Here is an 18,428-nt window from a genome sequence, read left to right as displayed (position 1 = left end):
AGGTGGAGCTTTCAGTTCTTATATGATGCTGGATAGTTTAATGAATAATAATGCATCATATTTTAATTGATATATTATTTTAATCAAATCTGAATCTGCAACATAACCAGTATCATTTCTCTGTCAGGTAAATGTAGTGTTGCAAAGTTTTCCTCTGAAGTAGAAGAACACAGTCAGTAGTAGACAGTTGAGTTGTATATTTTTTAAGTGCTTTGAAGGTCTTTTTGCAATTATTTTGGGGTACAACAAGTAAGAATAGTAGCATAAATCAATAGTTTTCATATAAACAGCACAATAAATATATAGCTGGCCTGTTCTGGATAGGCATGCACTGCTCAAGTACTGTGAAATAAAGAAACAATGGCATCCCTAGTGTAAAAACTATACAAACACTTGCAGTATAAACAACAACTTTGTTGTTTCGGCTGTGGCCAGAGACGTTACTGGCCATAAAAACAAAATAATGAACTGAAAGACACTAAAAATCTTTGTAGAGCTGAGGGGAACTGCTGTGGGTTCATCCTGAGCAACCTCTTTCACGAAAAATACTAAAGTTTTAAAGTTAAAGTATTTAAATTAGTTTATTTTTTGTAATTGTTTCAATGGAAATTACATCATTAATCTTCTATATAATCTTTTGTGAGTATTACATCATACAGCTCTGACCCTAAACATGTCTGTCATTTCTGTTTTTGCTGTTTGTTTGTTTGTTTGTTTTTTAAGATGAGCATATTGTTCAAGATCACCTTGAAAACCTTGATAACCCAATGAGATACAATAGCAGCCTCAGGTATTGACAGAAAGAGAGCAAGTGCTCAGATATTCTCATATCATTTTCATCCTCATATCATGCTGAGAACGTAGCCTGGCATTGGTATGTTCTTATCCAATGTTCCCTCTCCCGGGCTGTATATCACATCATAAAGAATACATAAACCCCTTCTCCAAAAAAACTACCCAGTCTCCAAGGCATCAGTGCCTCGTCCTGTTCTCCAACTCTGAAACAGAAAAAGAGCTGAAACAAAGAACTTTCCTTGGAAAGAAAAAGAAGAAAAACACCATCGCTCAAACAAAACAAAAATGGAGAGACAATGCTAATAACTGTAAAATATGAATGGTGACTTGACATATTTACAAATGCGCTGAGAGGCGCCCTACTAAATGCAATGAAATGGGAAACCAATGGCGTGGAAGAAAGCGGTTGCGGGCCCCCATCTCTCGCCATTAGATGTTCAGTGGAAGCTGTCAACAGAAGGCACATTTGCCTGCCAAGCTCCCTCTCTGACTGAGCTCTCTGCCTGCAGCACGCCCCGAGCTCCTCTTTGACTCAAAGGGTTCATTTCACTTCTTTTAGCCTCATTCGCATGTGGCGCTACACAAAAACCCGGCTTGCTCGCAGCCTGCCTCTTGTGTGTGTGTCTGTGTCTGTGTAAACTTGTGTGTCTGTGTGTGTGTGTTTCAAATCCTTATTGTGTGTGTGTGTGGGTGGGTGTGTTTTTGCACAAGTGCACGAGTACATGCATGTGTGTAAATCACAAGGTGATGTCAGGATCTTCACTATTTGCAGACAAAAAGCAACAGTGAGACCAGAGAACCGAGTCCATCACCACCCATTTTCTGGCGCTATTTGCAGTAGGCTAGCTCTTTTTAACTGAAGAAACAGTCAGCTGGTTTTCACTGGGTTATATTCCTAAAATACATTTTATATTGGGATCTCGATAACGTGTCCACTCCTCTTCTGTGTAGAGTCATCGTTCCCGACTTGGGGATCCAGACTCCCCAATGGATAAGATAAGTGTGAGGAGATTAAAATATTGGAAACACTTGTATAGAGCATTGGTAATTGAGGCTCATCTGTCTTGGTTTTCTCAGATTCTGGTTGTTATTGACTCGAGACTGATTACGTGGTGTGTACTAGGGCTGTCACAATATCAAATTTTCACTATGTTTTATTGTGTCCTCAATAATAACAATAACGATATTATTATGATATCTATAGAAAATTTAAAAGAAAATAGTAATATCAAACATCATAATATCATAATCAAATTATATCCACAAGTCCTAACATCTGCCAACACGATATCATCATATGTGTATTAGTAATATGATATCAATATTCAGGCTGTTCTCATATTATGAAAAGTACCGTAATGCACTGTAATTCGTATATAACCCACAAAATCAATTTGTATCTAATCCACGTAATAATGAAACAGGATAAAGAGCAACAAACGCCACGTATGGAGGAGATCGGGTTGGACGTGTGGGTCAAAAAACACCAGACTTTTGCCCAGGAGACGGGTGTTCGTACCCAGTGTGAAACCAGAAGTCAGCGTTGAGCATTTGTCACGTAACTTCTGTACTTAAGTTACACCACTTCCGTAGTTTTTTTAACCCAGATCATGATCTATTCCTAAAGCTACATCCCATCTACTTAGTTTCCTGTGAACACAGAAGTTTATTTTGAAAAGACTGTCTGCATGTAACTAGTGGAAATTGACACGTGCATCATGTGTTGTTGGACATTTGTAGGAAAACGTAAAAAAATTAGGAATCATTTTTCGTAAGATATCATACGAACCATTGTATGTGGACACATTGTTATATTTTCTTTTTAAAATATCTGGGTTATCATCACTACCGGTATATCGCGACACCCCTAGTATGGACTAAAACAACATATACTGTACAATAATGAAACAGTAGCGTCCCTAAAAATGCAGTATGAAAAAACATTTTATAAGACCAACGCGTTTCGGCTTGTGGCCTTTATCAATGTCATACAAAACATTTATGATTACAAAAGATGAGAATTTTTATATAATAGTAAAAATCAAACATTTAAAAAATATTTAAGAAGTTAAAAAGACAATTGTACCCGGTAGGGTTGAAATTCATTCTTCAAAAAGGCACCTAATTTACATATAACCTTTGGCCTATTCGACTGTAATAACAACTTAATTAAACAAAGATGTATGGTGCAAATAGTCCTTTTGCAAGCACTTTGCCCTATTATTCATTATGCTTACATTCTTATATTCAAGCAAAATGTGATATTTCGTACTGATTTTCAAACGTGTCAAATTACGCCGGATACATTACCAGATTCTTGTTTTTTACAGTATAAAAATTAAATGAATGAGCCCTAATCACTGGCAAACAATCAAAAAAATGTCATAAGTGTATGACTTCATAACACTGTGACTGTCCTCTGGCCGGTCTCTTCAGCTAGCAGCCCAAGGGTCGGACCAGTGGAGTGGAAGTTGAAGAGGGCTGTTTGAACGTAATAGGTTTTGACTGGCATGTGTTACGCGCTTCACTGCACCATTGATTGAGCGCTTGTTTGCTAAATCACTGCAGGTTTCCCCCGTCTGGTAGGCCTGTGACACGTGTGGTGTGTGGTCACTTCAGCTTGGAAAGAGAGAGAGGGAAGAGATGGTGCAACACTGGTGACCAGAGGAGGACACAAGTTAAAAATGACAATAAGAAACCAGACAATTTAACAGTTTCCGCTTATGATGAAACTCTCAAAAACAGGAATCAATCCCTTAATTCATTCACAAATCTTAGCACTTTGGTTCTTTCCTCCATGGACACTCAGCATAACACCCCTCCTCCTCCACCTCCTCCTCTCTCCCATTTCACTCCCTCTCTGCCACCACCCCCCTGGTTTCAGACATGCTTTTTACAGCTTGGAGGATGTGGCAGTGGAGGGAGGTTGGTGTCATGGGTCAATGTCACTCAGCCAGCAGTGGATCGCTAGGATCGCTGACTTTTGCTTCCTTGCGCCCTCTCTTCCGGTCCCGCCTTCGCCATTTTAAAAGATAAACAACAGACCTTAACTAATAGACTATATGCTAATGATGAAAAACTGACGAGTTGAATTATGTTGTATGACAATACCCAGATGATTCAAACATGAATTCAAAAATGATTTGTTTTCATCTCATTTAATCACGCATTACTAATAACAAGTAGGCTATTAATCTGAGTAGTACTACTACTAATCTGATTTTTATTAAACTGCTTACATGAATGAAATATGTAGTTTACCATTTTCACTGAACACACAGGTGATGTTAATTAATGTCTGCAAAGGTTCATTCAGTGCTTAAGGCATAGAGGTGGACAGTGGGAGTAGGCCAGGTCAACTGGGGACACACCAAGCCAACATCCAGAACTAGCGCCGACGAAGGCCACCCGTTGAGTCGCCTCACGTCGCCTTTGTCTTGGCCAAAAAGTTGCAATCGAACATACCACAGTTCTGCGCCTGCTTGAGATGAAATAACTCTCCACACCAGCAGGTGGCGGTAGTCTGTATTCGTCATTCAAAAAGGGAAACCAGAAGACTGAGGACGGTGGATATAAAAGCCGTTGTTATGATACGTACGTGAAATAAAGCAGCGTTTGCCGACCATTTTCACACCACTCTCACTCACCACTCAGCTTCATTCCAGATGGCCATGTCGTTGTGAAAATATCCGTGTATTGGAATGATCAGATGAGATGAAGATGAAAAATGACAAGAGCCGTCTGTGTTATTCGCCTTGACTTTACTCTTTTTCCTGCTTTCTTCACATCTCCTCTCATGCACTGAAGCTGAACCGCCAATCAGAGTGATTTCTCTCACCGACGAGCTCTGCCGGCTCTGACGCTGATTCAACATGCTGACTCGGCAGAAAAACTTCCAACCAGGGCACACAAGAGCTGACAGTGTGGAACACACCGGAAAAACTCAACCGACAGACGCTCACCAATGGCTTTAAACTGTCCGACAGACGACCACCGGCTTTGTGTGTCAGGGCCTTAAAGCTTCAGTAGGCAACAATTGTTTGGCATCATTGGGCAAACATTCCATAATAACCTTTCAGCATATTGTAATTCAGGTGTTCTGAGAGAAAACTGGACTTCTGCACCTCCTCATTGTTCTGTTTTCAGGCTTTAAAAAATCTAGCCTGTGACTGAAGACTTTGACCAATCACAGGCCACTTTAGAGAAAGAGCTTTCCTATTGGCTGTGCTCCCGTCATGAGAGTGGTGCTTGGTATTCCCCAAGAGATCTCAACATGGCTGCAACGTCACAAACTGTTTCCTTTTACAGCTAAACTGTACAAGATGTTTCTGAAAACATTTGAGGTGAGAAATAAGCATTACAGTAACAGAATATTGATTCATATTTGATCAGCGCTGCCTAGTTTGACCGTTTGGTCGGAGTTCGCGAGTGATTGACAGCCGGCTCTCAGAGACGGTTCCTGGACAGCAGACCTCAGATCAGCTCTGACTGGTTGTTTTCCTCTGGTATGTGAAATCTTGCAGATGCCGTTAGGAGCACCGGAGGACACAGAGGCACATGTTTTTTTCTCAGGTTACCTGTTTCATGTACTGCTGTCAGGATATAGTGACCGTTTTATAAAAATAACTTTTTTAAAATCATATTTGCCCCAAACTCGCCCACTTCAGCTTTAAGTGCCTGAAAGCAACAGTGAAGCTACTGCTCCTTCAGACCTCTTCTAGCCTCACAGAGACCCCAAATAATTCATGTGTGCTACAATGAGGTGATCTCTGTGAACTTGTAAAAGCAAAAAATCTCAAAGTTTCACTCAAATGAACAAATGAATAAAACACGTTGGTCTCAACATACATCATAACTTTGGTTCATTTACATTCTGGCTTTTCCGTTCCATTTAGTTAATTTAATGTATTTACCAGTGACTGATGACCATTTGAACACAAATTCCTTGAAATACAAAATGGTTACATGATATTTACCAGGTTCATGAGTTTGTGAGGAGCTCTTAAATGCACCATTAAAGAACTGATTGGCTCACAATGGACTGTAAGATAGTGAGGACCACAAAGGAACACCACGTCTTCCAGATTTGAAGGAGCCTAATGACGTATTGATTTCGAAATTGAGGTTACATGGTCAATATGGTCCTGTGTCCTGGATGTAATTTCAAATGAATTAATGCTGCGTTCCAGACAAGTTGGAAAAAAATCCCAACCTCCTACTAGAAAAAGTCGGAGTTCCTACTTGTAAACTCGGGGCAAATTCGTCTACCCCGACTTCATGAAGAACCAGTTGCCTGACGTCACACAACAGTGGAAGAGCGTGGTATGCCATCAATTAAAAGGAAGCGTATATTTGCCTTTAAAGATAATAACATACTATCATATCGTAAAACCTGGTATGCATGTAAATTGATGTCAAAATATGTTGCCAATGTTATTAGATAGCTGGTTACAGTAAACAATCTCTGAAAGTTATCCTCTCCACACAAAAGTTATTTGGGAAAATGTAAAAAAATGCCCCCAAAACAATGTGGAGGCTGCACTGCTGAGAGTTCAATTGGGGATACACATGCCAGAGAAACATCACTTTGTCATGGCCAGCCATGGTTTTTGTTTACGTTTGGCGTTGCGCGCATGGAACGCTTGGAGGTCGAAAGTTGGAAATTTCAACTGGTAAAATTCTGACCTCCGAGTCTGTAACGCTGCCTCATACAAACCACACACATCACTTTTCATAAATGCAATGAACAGTTTCAATATAGTCGGTCAGTCCACCACTTGCCATGAACAGTACAGACATTCATGCACTACAGAGGATGAATCCTAATGACTTTGATGATCCCCTGCCTTCATTTAGCACCACCAGCAGGTCAGCGTTTTCATTTATCCTGTGAAACATCTGAACATCTATTCGATAGGATGGACACAAGATTTGGTACAGACAATTATGTTTTTCCGAGAATGAATCTTAATGACGTTATTGATCCTCTGACTTCACCTCTAGCACCTCAATGAGGTTGATATTTGTGGGTTTTAGCATGCACACTAAGCACACTAAACTAAGATGGTAAACATCATGCATTCTTAACATCAGCATGCTAGCAATGTTATTGTGAGCATGCTCTCATGTTATCATTTAGCTCAAAGCACTGCTGTACAGCCTCACAGAGCTGCTAGCATGGCTGTAGACTCAATTGACAGGTCAATTTCAGGTAGCAGCAGCTTTTTAAGATGATAAAGTATAACATTGTGAATAAAATAGCATGTTAAACTCTGCATTTTAATCAAGTAAACATGTTGGATAAATCTTTTGAATGTGGAAAATGCCGTACTGGTCTGTGAAAGGCCATGGCATAAACCAGCTCGTTGTTTTTCTCCTATTTCCTCTTTCTCATTTCAGATAGGTTGTTGAAAGAACCACAACTTGCCAAACCCAGCGCCTTGAGTCCTCCCCTCCGCCTTGGGAAGGCTTGGCGAGTAAACAGTGTCTTTGCTGATTACAACGCCTCTCTCTCTCTCTGCAGCCCAAGGTAAGCTAAAACACTTTGATCTGCTATTGATTGTCTCCCTCCTCCTCCTCATCCCTCCGCCCTCTTTCCTCGCTACTGTTAAAACATAGGTGAGTCAGCCAGCGGCCTGAGGCGCCGAAGCAGAAACCAGCGGCACGCTGCTGTGTTTCTATTGCTGACCACCAAGGTTAATTAATGTCCTCTCTGTGGTGTAAAAATTATAATTATGTTTAAGGAAAGCTGGGGAGCTGTTTACAGAGGAGAATACAGATACAGCTTCAGATACAGAATGATACCGTCACTGGCTCCATTAGTGGCGTTGGATTGTGTTTGTTAAACGTTAGATCCATTAAGTATTGGGGTTGTTATGTGTGGAAAGGGCAAGGACAAAATAATTTAAACGCTACATGAAAAAGAACTTAACTACATCAAAATTGATTTATCATCAATGCTGGTGAGTCATGTTACTCGAGAGCCAATTATCAGAATATGTGAGCTTTTAGAAGAAAATGTGGCAGTCATCACTTTTATGAGTTTTTAAAACACCTCAAAGCAATTATCAGTAAAGTTGGTTACTTGGTGCCCTTTTTGAAAGCGCAGGTGCAGGTGTAGAATTATTCAGCAGGCCAAGTCAAAACAATAATAATAGTTTAATAATTGTTTTAATAATGTTTTAATAATTGAATATAATCTGGACTGTTGTAGAGTTGAAAAAGTTTTCCAATTCATTCAAATGGCTTCTTCAGGTTGGATATCAGCAGGGAGTCATTGGCTTGTCTCCCTGTGGAGATGCCGTGCTGCCTCCAGATTGATGTTAAAGGCTCAGAAATAGCACTTTAATGTTATTTTATAGTTTATAGTTACACATTAAACATGCTGGAGATACGTTAATACTTGCAAAGAGGGGAGACCGTCCTCATTAGTAAGGTTTACAGCATAGGTAATATTCTTTAACAATAGACTGTATATAAGAAGTGGATGTAGTCACCGTGACGTCACCCATTGGTTTGTGGACTGCTGTTTTGAAGCCTCAAGTTTGGCATTTTGGCCGTACCATCTTGATTTTTGGTCGTTGCCTTTTTGTTTTTTCACAACCTGAAGTAACACAAGAGGGTGGAGCTAAGTACAACCAAACGCTGGATAAGACATTTTTAGGCGACCAACATTTTCGTGAACTGAAAACACGCTGTGAAAGGGTTAAAGTTGTAAAATGAAAACATGGACAACTCCCAGACCGGACAATGCCGTGGTAGTGACCTGTCAATCACAAGGTAGCCACACCCTAAACCAAACCCTGTTTTATCTTCTGTTTTACTCTAAGTGTGACCAAACTAACGATTGAGACCATAAACTCATGTTTACAATGTTTACTGTGAGAAGTAGGATCATTTTCTCATAGATTTCTATACAATCAGACTTCTTTTTGCAACCAGAGGAGTCGCCCCCTGCTTGCTGGCTGGCTGAATGTAAGTTTATGGTACTTCCATATTGGCTTCACTTTTCAGACCCGGCAGTTGCCACCTGGTTCTAACGCTTAATACAACACATTTTGCTAATAAGCTAAATCAGAATAATTACTGTTCTCCAAAGTGGACCTTTATTAAAAAAAACATTCAGTAAGCAGCATAAAGTAGGATGAAGCTGTTGTACAGTCACAGTTACAGCAGCTCAGAGTGGATGGATGGATGTACAAAGCACATCAATTTCACACCAACAGAGACCGAAGTTTGTGTCAAACAACATTTCTCCCTGACCATAACCTGACCACCATCTTCCGTTGAACCCAAACCAAATACGTTTAGTCACTTTAAGAGTACTCTAATAAAAAATGCATCATTAAGTATCAAATACTCAGCCCCTCTGGGCTTTAAAGGTGGCTTTGGGAAGTTCATAGCTTTCTCCTTTGCATAAAATGCCAGTTTTAGTCATCTTAGATTAACAGCTCGCAACCCAAATTGTGTCATCGAAACTTTTCAAACTCAACTTCTCTGCAACATGGGAATAGGGACCTCTCAAGGGGTTGCATGAGAGGGGTTGTGAGATGATACACAGGATAGAAAAGCAGTAAAAAAAAAACAACTTTCTGCTACACAAAATTTACTAAATCATTTGACTTTTTTTCTTTGCTTTTTGTCTGAATCATTCCATAATTTTACATCTGACAAGGAAGAATAACAATTTTGTTTACCACCTGTAGACATGCAACCTGTGACGAGAGAACAGGAGTACAGTTTTTTAGACGCAGGTCGAAACGTTTTGTAACCGCTGCTTCACAACATAGCTAAATACACTACTGCTGTGTAGCTCCTCCTCGTAGCTTCATAGCAAGATTAATAGGTTCAACATAAATTATGTGGCAGATCAGAAAACACTGAATAATTTTTGCATAAGTCATGTGAGTTGTTTTGAAAGACACTGAGCTATTTTGTGGTTTAGGTGCTATAGAAACTCACCTGCCCTTGTAGCTATGCAATGAAAACACAGAGCAGGAGCCCAAAGGACCGAGGCCAGATGAAGGAATTAAAGAATCAATCAAAGCACCGGTAGCAATGAACTGAAGCCGAGACCTATCCAATATTTTGGTTCTGCTTGACGTCGGCGAGTGATTTAGTGGCTTCACAGTGCTAAGTGTCATGTTCCCACACTCTCCTAACCTTAATGAGAAAGTGTGGAAAAGAAGTCGCTATCTGGTTAGTCTGTTTTCCTTTTTTATGTGTGTAGCATGTCTGTTTCATTTCTCTCTCACACTTCTTGGTGAGAGAGGGGGTGCAGCTGTGAGATGATGAAGTTTCAGGGAAAGGTGGATGTGCCATCCATTACAGGAGGTGGAAAGGTGCAGATAAATCACCTTATCAGCCCTGCGTTCTCCCCACTGAGCTGAGGGAGCCGAGCAAGGGGGAAATCCATCAACCTCCACAAATGGGACATGACTCAGAGATCACTCTGCCTCTATACTGGGCTCTGTACATACCTTACACTGGCTTTATCATTGTATAATAACTGACCAAGTTCCATCTGGGCCCAGGTGGACATCATCGTACAAGATGCAAAAACATCTAGTGAAAAAAGTCCACATCCTTAACAAAGTACACTCAATCTGTTAGTGCAGTGCAAATGTTAAATTAACTGTATTAGGTAGTGACAGTAGAGAGCTGACAGGAAACGGTCACATTGTTTTAATAAAGAAGAAGACTGATTCGGTAATACTGAACTCATGATAAGGTGTTGTCCACATTATGGGACATGTGCGTGTGGCCTGGTTTTTGTCTTTCGCATTACGTCCCAACCCTATCGCCAGACAAGAACGTCAATATTGAAGATTCTGCAAAACCAAAGATTGAGATCAATATAATCACACATTTAAAATGTTATCAGCCCATTGAATGTCCACTTTCAGTTGTTATTACTATCATTGTAATGCTTCAGATGGGGCAAACTGCACCTACCCGCATGTTGTGAAAGCCAAACAGTCAGTTTTTAACACGTGGTTAACTTTGTGAATTGAAACAAAAAAAAAACTACTTGGTTAGGTTCAGGAAAAGATCATGGTTTTTGTTTAAATAAGTATGTTTGTTACTTACATACGTGCGTAAGTTAAGTTACGTTACGTACGTTAAGTTACGTTACTTTCACTGTGTTCACTGTTCAACTGTGTTTGTTTGACCAATCCATCCACCCCGACAGCCTCCCCCAGACTTTGTCACTCTATATTACGTTACCTGACTTGCTCCTGCTCCCGTCCTCTGCTCGTCATAATTACTACTGCCACTAGAGGTCGGCGCCTAACTTCATCGTCTCGTATTCGTATTGGTGATCAAACATGTGAATAGATGATAACAGCCTTCTAAACCTACTAGTAGGTGTACCTTCTAACCCATATCGAAGAGCCTGATAACCACTGATAACACCCATTCAATCGGCTGATAACATTCAAAGAGGGTGATATAATAATGTCTTTTATGTCCATTTAAAAAGAATCTTGCTTTCTACAATATCTGCGCATGTCAACTACGGTATGGTAGGGGAAGGATCATTGTTGTGACAAATAAACTTCAGTTAAGGTACTAAGGAACTAAAACCTTCGGTTAAGGTTAGAGGAAGATCGTGGTTACAGTTAATAAAACGCGAATGTGATTTGCAGCTCTGTGATGGAACACAGATTCTGGTCTCCTGTGTTAAACTCATGCTACTCACCCATCCACCATCACTCCGACCTCCACACCCTTACTTCCTGCATCCCTACATGATGGTCACATCAAAATCATCCAATATGGACATAATTTGTCAGGATACTTGGTTACGTGTCGAGTGTGTGCAACAATAGAAGACTCAGTAACGTTGTTGGTAAAAGTGAAAACTACCATAAAGAGAGGTAATAACAGAATGCAAATATATCAACTAGCTTATGATGAACTTAAACTATAAATAGCTCCAGTAACTGTTAGGATGTTTCATTGCTGCTTCCCACCTCATATAGCAGTTGTGTTATCTTCATGAATTTACTTCATAATATGTTTCCTCTGTGTGCATATAAACATGCATTTTTTTCTTTCTTTTGTGCCATTTTTATTTTATTTTTTTGTAGTTTTGTAGCCTTTTGGTGTAAGAAGCATAAAAGCAGTGGTCTGCAACAATACACGGATGCTACATCTACACACTAGTGCCTAAAAACAATCCTCAGTGAAGCAGAAACAGGATCTGCAACATCATCATTTATTTGAAAAAAACTTTTTCTCTCACTCTTTTTCACAGCTTCTTTTTCTTCTTTTTGTCCACTTCAGCCAAGTGAAAAACTGTTCACATTTTTAGTTTTTTGTCTTCCTTTGTTCATGGGAGGTTCCTTTAATGCCTGTTTTTTTTTTTTTTAACACAAATTCTGAAAACCCGTAAAAAAAAACAGGCAGATGGAAACATACTTCGACACAAAATACACTCAGCAGCGTGTGTTTAACGTAATAGATCAATGTCATCTATCTCGTTCATCATGCACTCATCTTGTTGTGCCCTGATCTTCTGCGTCTCAGCATCCACAATTACTGTACAGTGTACACCTATGGCTCCCCATACAAGGTTGCTAAGCAACAATAATGACAGTGACCTTTTAGAAATCAGTGGGATGTGTCCCACCAGTCCAAAGGACTACAGCACACACTATAGCACACTTGTGGGGCCTCAGTGTTTATGCCTCAGCTCAGAGACTAAACAGGCTGACAAAATGAGCCACACATGCACAAGACACGCCTTCACACAACATCACGCGAAGGCATTAAGCACATTTTTGCCCTTGAGGAAACCAGAGGAGTTAGCATTTCCCCGCTAGCTCTGAATGTAGTACCTTGTCACCACACCCCCTTAATGTAAGAGCAGTCTATTGGTATTCAGCTGCACAGGTATCTAAGAAAGCAAAGCCTTTTAAACATCTTAACCGCTGTTTGTTCTGTCTCTAGAGGGCATGAGCAGTACACTGGGGGTTTGGGAATAGACAAGGAGAATTGCAAATTTGTTTTGCCAGCTACATGTGCTCTGTAATTCCATGCCGGCTGCATTGTAGCAGAGTGTGTTAGATTTATACATAAACACGCACAAAGGTGGGATGTTTTGTTTAATTCTTAGAAGATTTTGGGATGTTTAGTTATGATTAATGACTTCTCCACAGGAGCAACATTATGCAGACAGTAGATATGATGTTCCATTGTGTTGTTTTGTTGTTGTTTTTTCCTCTGAACAGCTACAGAGCAACAAGAACACGCGTAACAGGTTTTTGTATTCAGGCTGTTCTCATACACCGTTGGTTGCTATACCTACGAAAAGTAAATGCACTGTAATTTCGTATATATCCCACAAAATCAATTTTGTATGCAATCCAGGTAATTGTGAACAAGTATAAAGAGCGTTGAATGCCGCGTAAGGAGGGAGTCGCGGTGGATGGGTGGGTCAAAAAACACAGACTTTCACCCAGGAGACCGGTGTTCGTGTCCCGTGTGAAACCAGAAGTCAACGTTGATTTATTTGTCACGTAACTTCCATACTTAAGTTACGCCACTACCGCGACCTTTTCCTAAACCTAACTAAGGCTACGTTCCAGATCGCATACTTTTTCTTTTTCCTTTTAGTACATACTACAGCTGCCCTTACAAAGTACATACTGTTGCATACAGCATGCATTCAATTGGGACATACTACTTCGTCATAACATTGCGCCTTGAACTTTGACCCTCTTGCTCAGATATCTGCTGCACAGAGGATTGCGGGTCAGAATAGCCAGAAAAGCATGCTGACTTGCCCCAAACTGCATGTGATTATCATAAAGTGGGCATGTCTGTAAAGGGGAGACTCGTGGGTACCCATAGAATCCATTTTCAGTTTTATTTAGCCTACTTCGTGACAAGCTAGTTTGACAATGAATTATTTAGGTTTTCTAGTTTCATATGATGCAGTATCTTCACTCTAGCTTTAAAACTGAGCCTGCGCCAACCTAAAAATCGCAGGTTGCATTAATGCGCTGAAGAGATTAGTGGCGTTAAAACTAATTTATGTTAACAGCCCTAGTATTAGGACATCTTGGTATTATTACTATGTATTTGGGACACACTAAATCTTTTTCTGGCATAAATGAATATGGTAGAATGGGTATTGTAACGCAGTAAGTAGTTTTTGTCATGGAACTTCCGTCTTTTAGTTACGCCACTTTCAGTGTGGCGTAACTAACCACAATCTTCTTCTTCTAAACCTAACTAAGTAGTTTCGTTGCCTAAACTTAACCAAGTTGTTTCCTGTTAAGACAGAAGTTTATTTTGAATAGACTGGAGCGGAAATTGACACGGGACATTCGTAGGAAAACGCACGAAAAATGAGGGATAACTTTTTGAAGGTTGCATACGAACCATTGTATGAGAATACGTTGTTGTATTTCATGTTGGATTGACATTAGAGGATGGTCATGATTTTTCTGTCACTGGGACAGAAAACAATTGTAACCAGACCGGATTGAGGCCTATAAGCCATGCAGGCCTGTATCATGACATTATTATGTATGTCTGACTTCACTCTCAATACTGTAGCTGTTAGTATTTTACAGTACAAGTTTCTGATGCCTCACTTAAGTTCAGCGCAACAGGGAATGTCCTAAATGAAAGCAGAATAAAGCTCCCCCGGCGGGAAGTGTAAGAGAAAAGGAAACCTTCTCTGTATCTGTCTCTTAAGTCCTGGGCATGCATCTGAATGACAAACCTGTGTGTCTGTCCCCCTTTTAAGAAATCCTTTACAAGTGGTGAGACACCAGGGCCCGGGCTGTGGAGGCTGTATATTTCTATTCATAATTGATGACCTGGACCCAGACAGACAGCACACTACACATGTAATATGGATTCACTCTTGGTTTCAGATGCATGCCCTCGTCTGGACTTGACTCTGAGCCATCATTGTGTGTGGAAAGGGAATGGTGTATGTGAGAGTGTGTGTGTGTCTGTATGTGCACGTGTGTGCATGTGACTGTGTGTGTGATACGGTTGTTGCAGCCAAAAACTGTAATGGACCGACCTTGTGTTTTCCTGCTCCAGTTTGGCTTGTGTTTTTGACTGCTAATTCCTGGTTTGGTTTTCCAATTTTCCACTTTTTGAAATATTAATAGGATTTCTTACAAGTTCTTCATTCTACTCTTTTTGGTTCCTGTGCACCTTCACAATAAATAGAAGCACAGTGGGTTAGCTGTGGATTCCTAGGGACTAATTGATCAGGTATCCAAGTCCTGGGGTGTTTGTTTGGTCTCACCTTACTGCTTTCCCAGATTTCAGTGAAGCTTCATTTGAGAACATCTTGTTTTATCAAATCCCTGGTGATCTGTTTGGCCTTGCGTCTGATGTGATCCACTAATCTGTGAGTCTTACCATGTGTAATATTTCCACAGTGCTAAATTCATATGGGAGATGAGGATAAATGTTTGCTTTTCAGCATAGTAGGTCGGGCTAAGCTCTAACTGTCGATAACAGACTAGGGTCATGTGTATAACTGCCTTTGCCATCATAAATAACTTGAATATAGTGTAGAACATGCAGACTAATGTGTAAAAAATACTGGAGTTGCCTGCACATGAGGCCTCTCAAGTATTGTATGTGTCTGTATGGGGGTTTGCTGATGAATCACTAAAAAAGAGAAAGCCTTAACAATTATTCTACATGTGAAAAAATCTTGACAGAAACAAACCATCTAAAACGGTTTGTCCTATAGCAGCAAACCTAGTTGCATGGTTTTGTCCTGAGGTTTGTTGGTAGTTGTGCTTTACAGGGGCGACATAAAGGAGCTTTTGGACTGATTAAAGCTATAGAATTATTTCCCGGTCATGGATACTCTTAGACGTGCAGTTTAAGTCTTATTATCGAATTATAGTTAAGGTTAGGGTTGAGTTCAAACTGCTCACAAATTGATAAGTGCGAGCAAATAGAGGTTATGGTGTTACAACACCCTTCACCACAACAGAGTACCAAATAAACCCGCTATGGCCTGCTATTAAGGCCCAGACACACCAAACCGACATCAAAGAACTAGCAGCAACGAAGGCCAGCTATTGCGTCGCCTTTGTCTTGGCCAAAAAGTTGCACTCAAACACACCGCAAAGACTACAGCCGATGGCCAACTACAACGTACTGTACGTTCTGCGCCTGCATGAGATGAAATAACTCTCCATACCAGCAGGTAGCAGTAGTCTGTGTTCGTCATTCAAAAAGGGAAACCGGAAGACGGAGGACGGAGGATATACAAGCTGTTGTTATGATACGTACATGAAACAAAGCAGTGTTTGACGACCATTTTCATAGCACTCTCACTCACCACTTAGCTTCATCCCAGATGACAATGTCGTTGTGAAAATATCCGTGTACTGGAACGATCAGATGAGATGAAGATGAAAAATGAGAAGAGCCTTCTGTGTTTTTACTCTTGACTTTACTCGTTGGCTTGCTTTCCTCACTTCCGTTTCTCTTCTCGTGCACTGATTCGCTCAAGCTGAACAGACAATCAGAGTGATTTCTCTCACCGACTTTCTCCGCCGACAATTCAACATGCTAAATCGCCCGAAAAGCCGCAGACAAGGGCCGACTAGTTCCAACGGTGCAGTACACAACGCAAAAACTAGGGACGACAGACGCTCACCGACGGCCTGGGTGTGTCAGGGCTTTTAGTCAAGCTAACTACCAGACAGACCTTACATGTCATCATAAGTTGCTAGCAAGTAAATATTAGTAAAGTATTAAGTAAGTAAAAATATTAAGTAGATATCTTCAGTAAATAATGACGACCAAGTCTTGTTCTAACTTTAATATTTAGTATTTAGCACAGAACCTGTTCCATAACCGCAAAATTATTGTAAAATGATTATAGTCACAGTCATTGTACATTTAGCCATGTAGTCCTTTAGCCCAGTCGCAGTTATTGTGCTCCATTATAGGAATAAAGAGCTGCAGGGCTCTCACTTGTTTGTGTCCCCTAAAAAAACCTTTGAGTGACACCAAAGACACTTCTGTATGTTCATGTTTTTTTCAGCTCTCTGTGATTTGCACCTGAATTTGTCAAGTTTAACACGGCATAAATGCTGGTTCTGGACCCCTGCTGCCTCTGCTGTGTCACTCACAGCTGAACAACTATTTCAGACTTAAAACACACCTGTTTAAATAACACAAATGAGCGTAGGATGAGCACAGAAACACAATTACAATTACATCTCATCATGATACGGTAGCAGGTAGTGCTTTTACAGTAAAATATATAGTATTCAGGGATGAATTAATACTCGGGTGACACATTCCACAACAAATCACAGGATAAAGGATGGCAACACATTGATGAATTCAGGACAATGTGTCATAATCACATGCAACACTAGAGCTGAAACAATTAATCGATTCATTGATTAGTTATCAACTATTAAGTTAATCGGCAACTATTTTGGTAATCTATTAACCGGTTTGAGTCATTTATTCAGATAAAAAAAGTCTAGATTCTCTGATTCCAGCTTCTTGAATGTGAATATTTTCTGGTTTCTTTACTCCTCTATGACAGTAAACTGAATATCTTTGAGTTATGGACAAAGCAAGACATTTGAGGACGTCATCTTGGGCTTTGGGAAACACTTTCACACATTTTCTGACATTTTATAAACTGAACTAATCGATTAATTGAGAAAATAATCAACACATTGATTGACGATGAAAATAATTGTTAGTTGCAAGCCCTACTACTGAAACAAAGCACCATTATCAAAAATAACTAATTATAAGAAACTGCAACTTCTTCAGTTTGATTCTTGTCTTTTTGTTGTTGTTGTTGTTGTTGTTGTTGTTGTTGTGAAACTTGTGTTCAACTTTATTTGTTATTGTTTAATGTTGAAATGTTGTCACAAACAAACAAATTAATATATGCATTTGATTTAGTGATTGTGCCAAATAGTTGCCCTGAATTTCCTTTCCGCTCACTGTTGAAGTGTTGATATTCAACTGTGAACTGTGCTGACGTTCAAAACTGAGCTCCGTGGAGATGTAACAGAATCAGGAAGTATCTTTTTGATTTTTCAAAATTTATTTAATCACTTAATTTTTATCCAGTAGTTAAATAATGAACCCACCTGTCATTCTTCCTTATGTCCCGATTGATTCATGGTTTAATGGACTTGCGTTGCCCCTGAGTCTCACTCTCTCCTCTGGTCTCAGCTGAAGTTCACAGAGGGCAGAGTTCACACCCCACGTTCCCATAGCAACATATGACATGTCACCGTCAAACAGAAACTCCCTCTCAATCCTCCGTAATGGATTTGACCTCTGAACTCTGTCCCTCACTGCCTCTCAAACTGACACATAGGCAAGTGTGAAGCCCTACTGGCAGTAGCCTGCAGCCGTGTCCTCCACATTACGCTCCACATCCCTGCCACGGACGGGTTAATGATCCGCTCTGCAGTGGCATATGTCATCTAAGCGAACAGGCATGCACGTTAAGGTTAATACCATCAAGGAACACAATCTCAACGATGACACAAAGTAAACGGGAAGTTGTTTTACAGCTGGTGCGGTTCTGGTTGAATCATAAGCTTTACCAGCAGAGTCTGACTCGCTGCGACCTCACACAGGTTCGCTGTCAT

At 40.2% G+C, this 18,428-nt stretch overlaps 2 long non-coding RNA genes across 2 annotated transcripts in view; one reads left to right on the top strand and one right to left on the bottom strand.

Moving 5' to 3' along the window:
- LOC141764324 (uncharacterized) overlaps positions 1 to 18,428 on the top strand; it is a 63,819-nt gene that overhangs the window by 1,957 nt on the left and 43,434 nt on the right. Inside the window, exon 2 of the long non-coding RNA XR_012593254.1 lies at positions 7,195 to 7,324. This is a non-coding gene — a long non-coding RNA (uncharacterized LOC141764324). The remainder of the gene's footprint in view (positions 1 to 7,194; positions 7,325 to 18,428) is intronic.
- LOC141764321 (uncharacterized) overlaps positions 1 to 18,428 on the bottom strand; it is a 254,565-nt gene that overhangs the window by 199,031 nt on the left and 37,106 nt on the right. The gene's annotated exons all lie outside the window — the stretch shown is intronic.

Source organism: Sebastes fasciatus, chromosome 3 (assembly GCF_043250625.1).
Source record: "Sebastes fasciatus isolate fSebFas1 chromosome 3, fSebFas1.pri, whole genome shotgun sequence".
In the NCBI taxonomy this organism is placed as follows: domain Eukaryota; kingdom Metazoa; phylum Chordata; class Actinopteri; order Perciformes; family Sebastidae; genus Sebastes; species Sebastes fasciatus.
The sequence above is the reverse complement of the archived record's forward strand: the minus strand, read 5'-3'. Positions and strand labels throughout refer to the sequence as shown.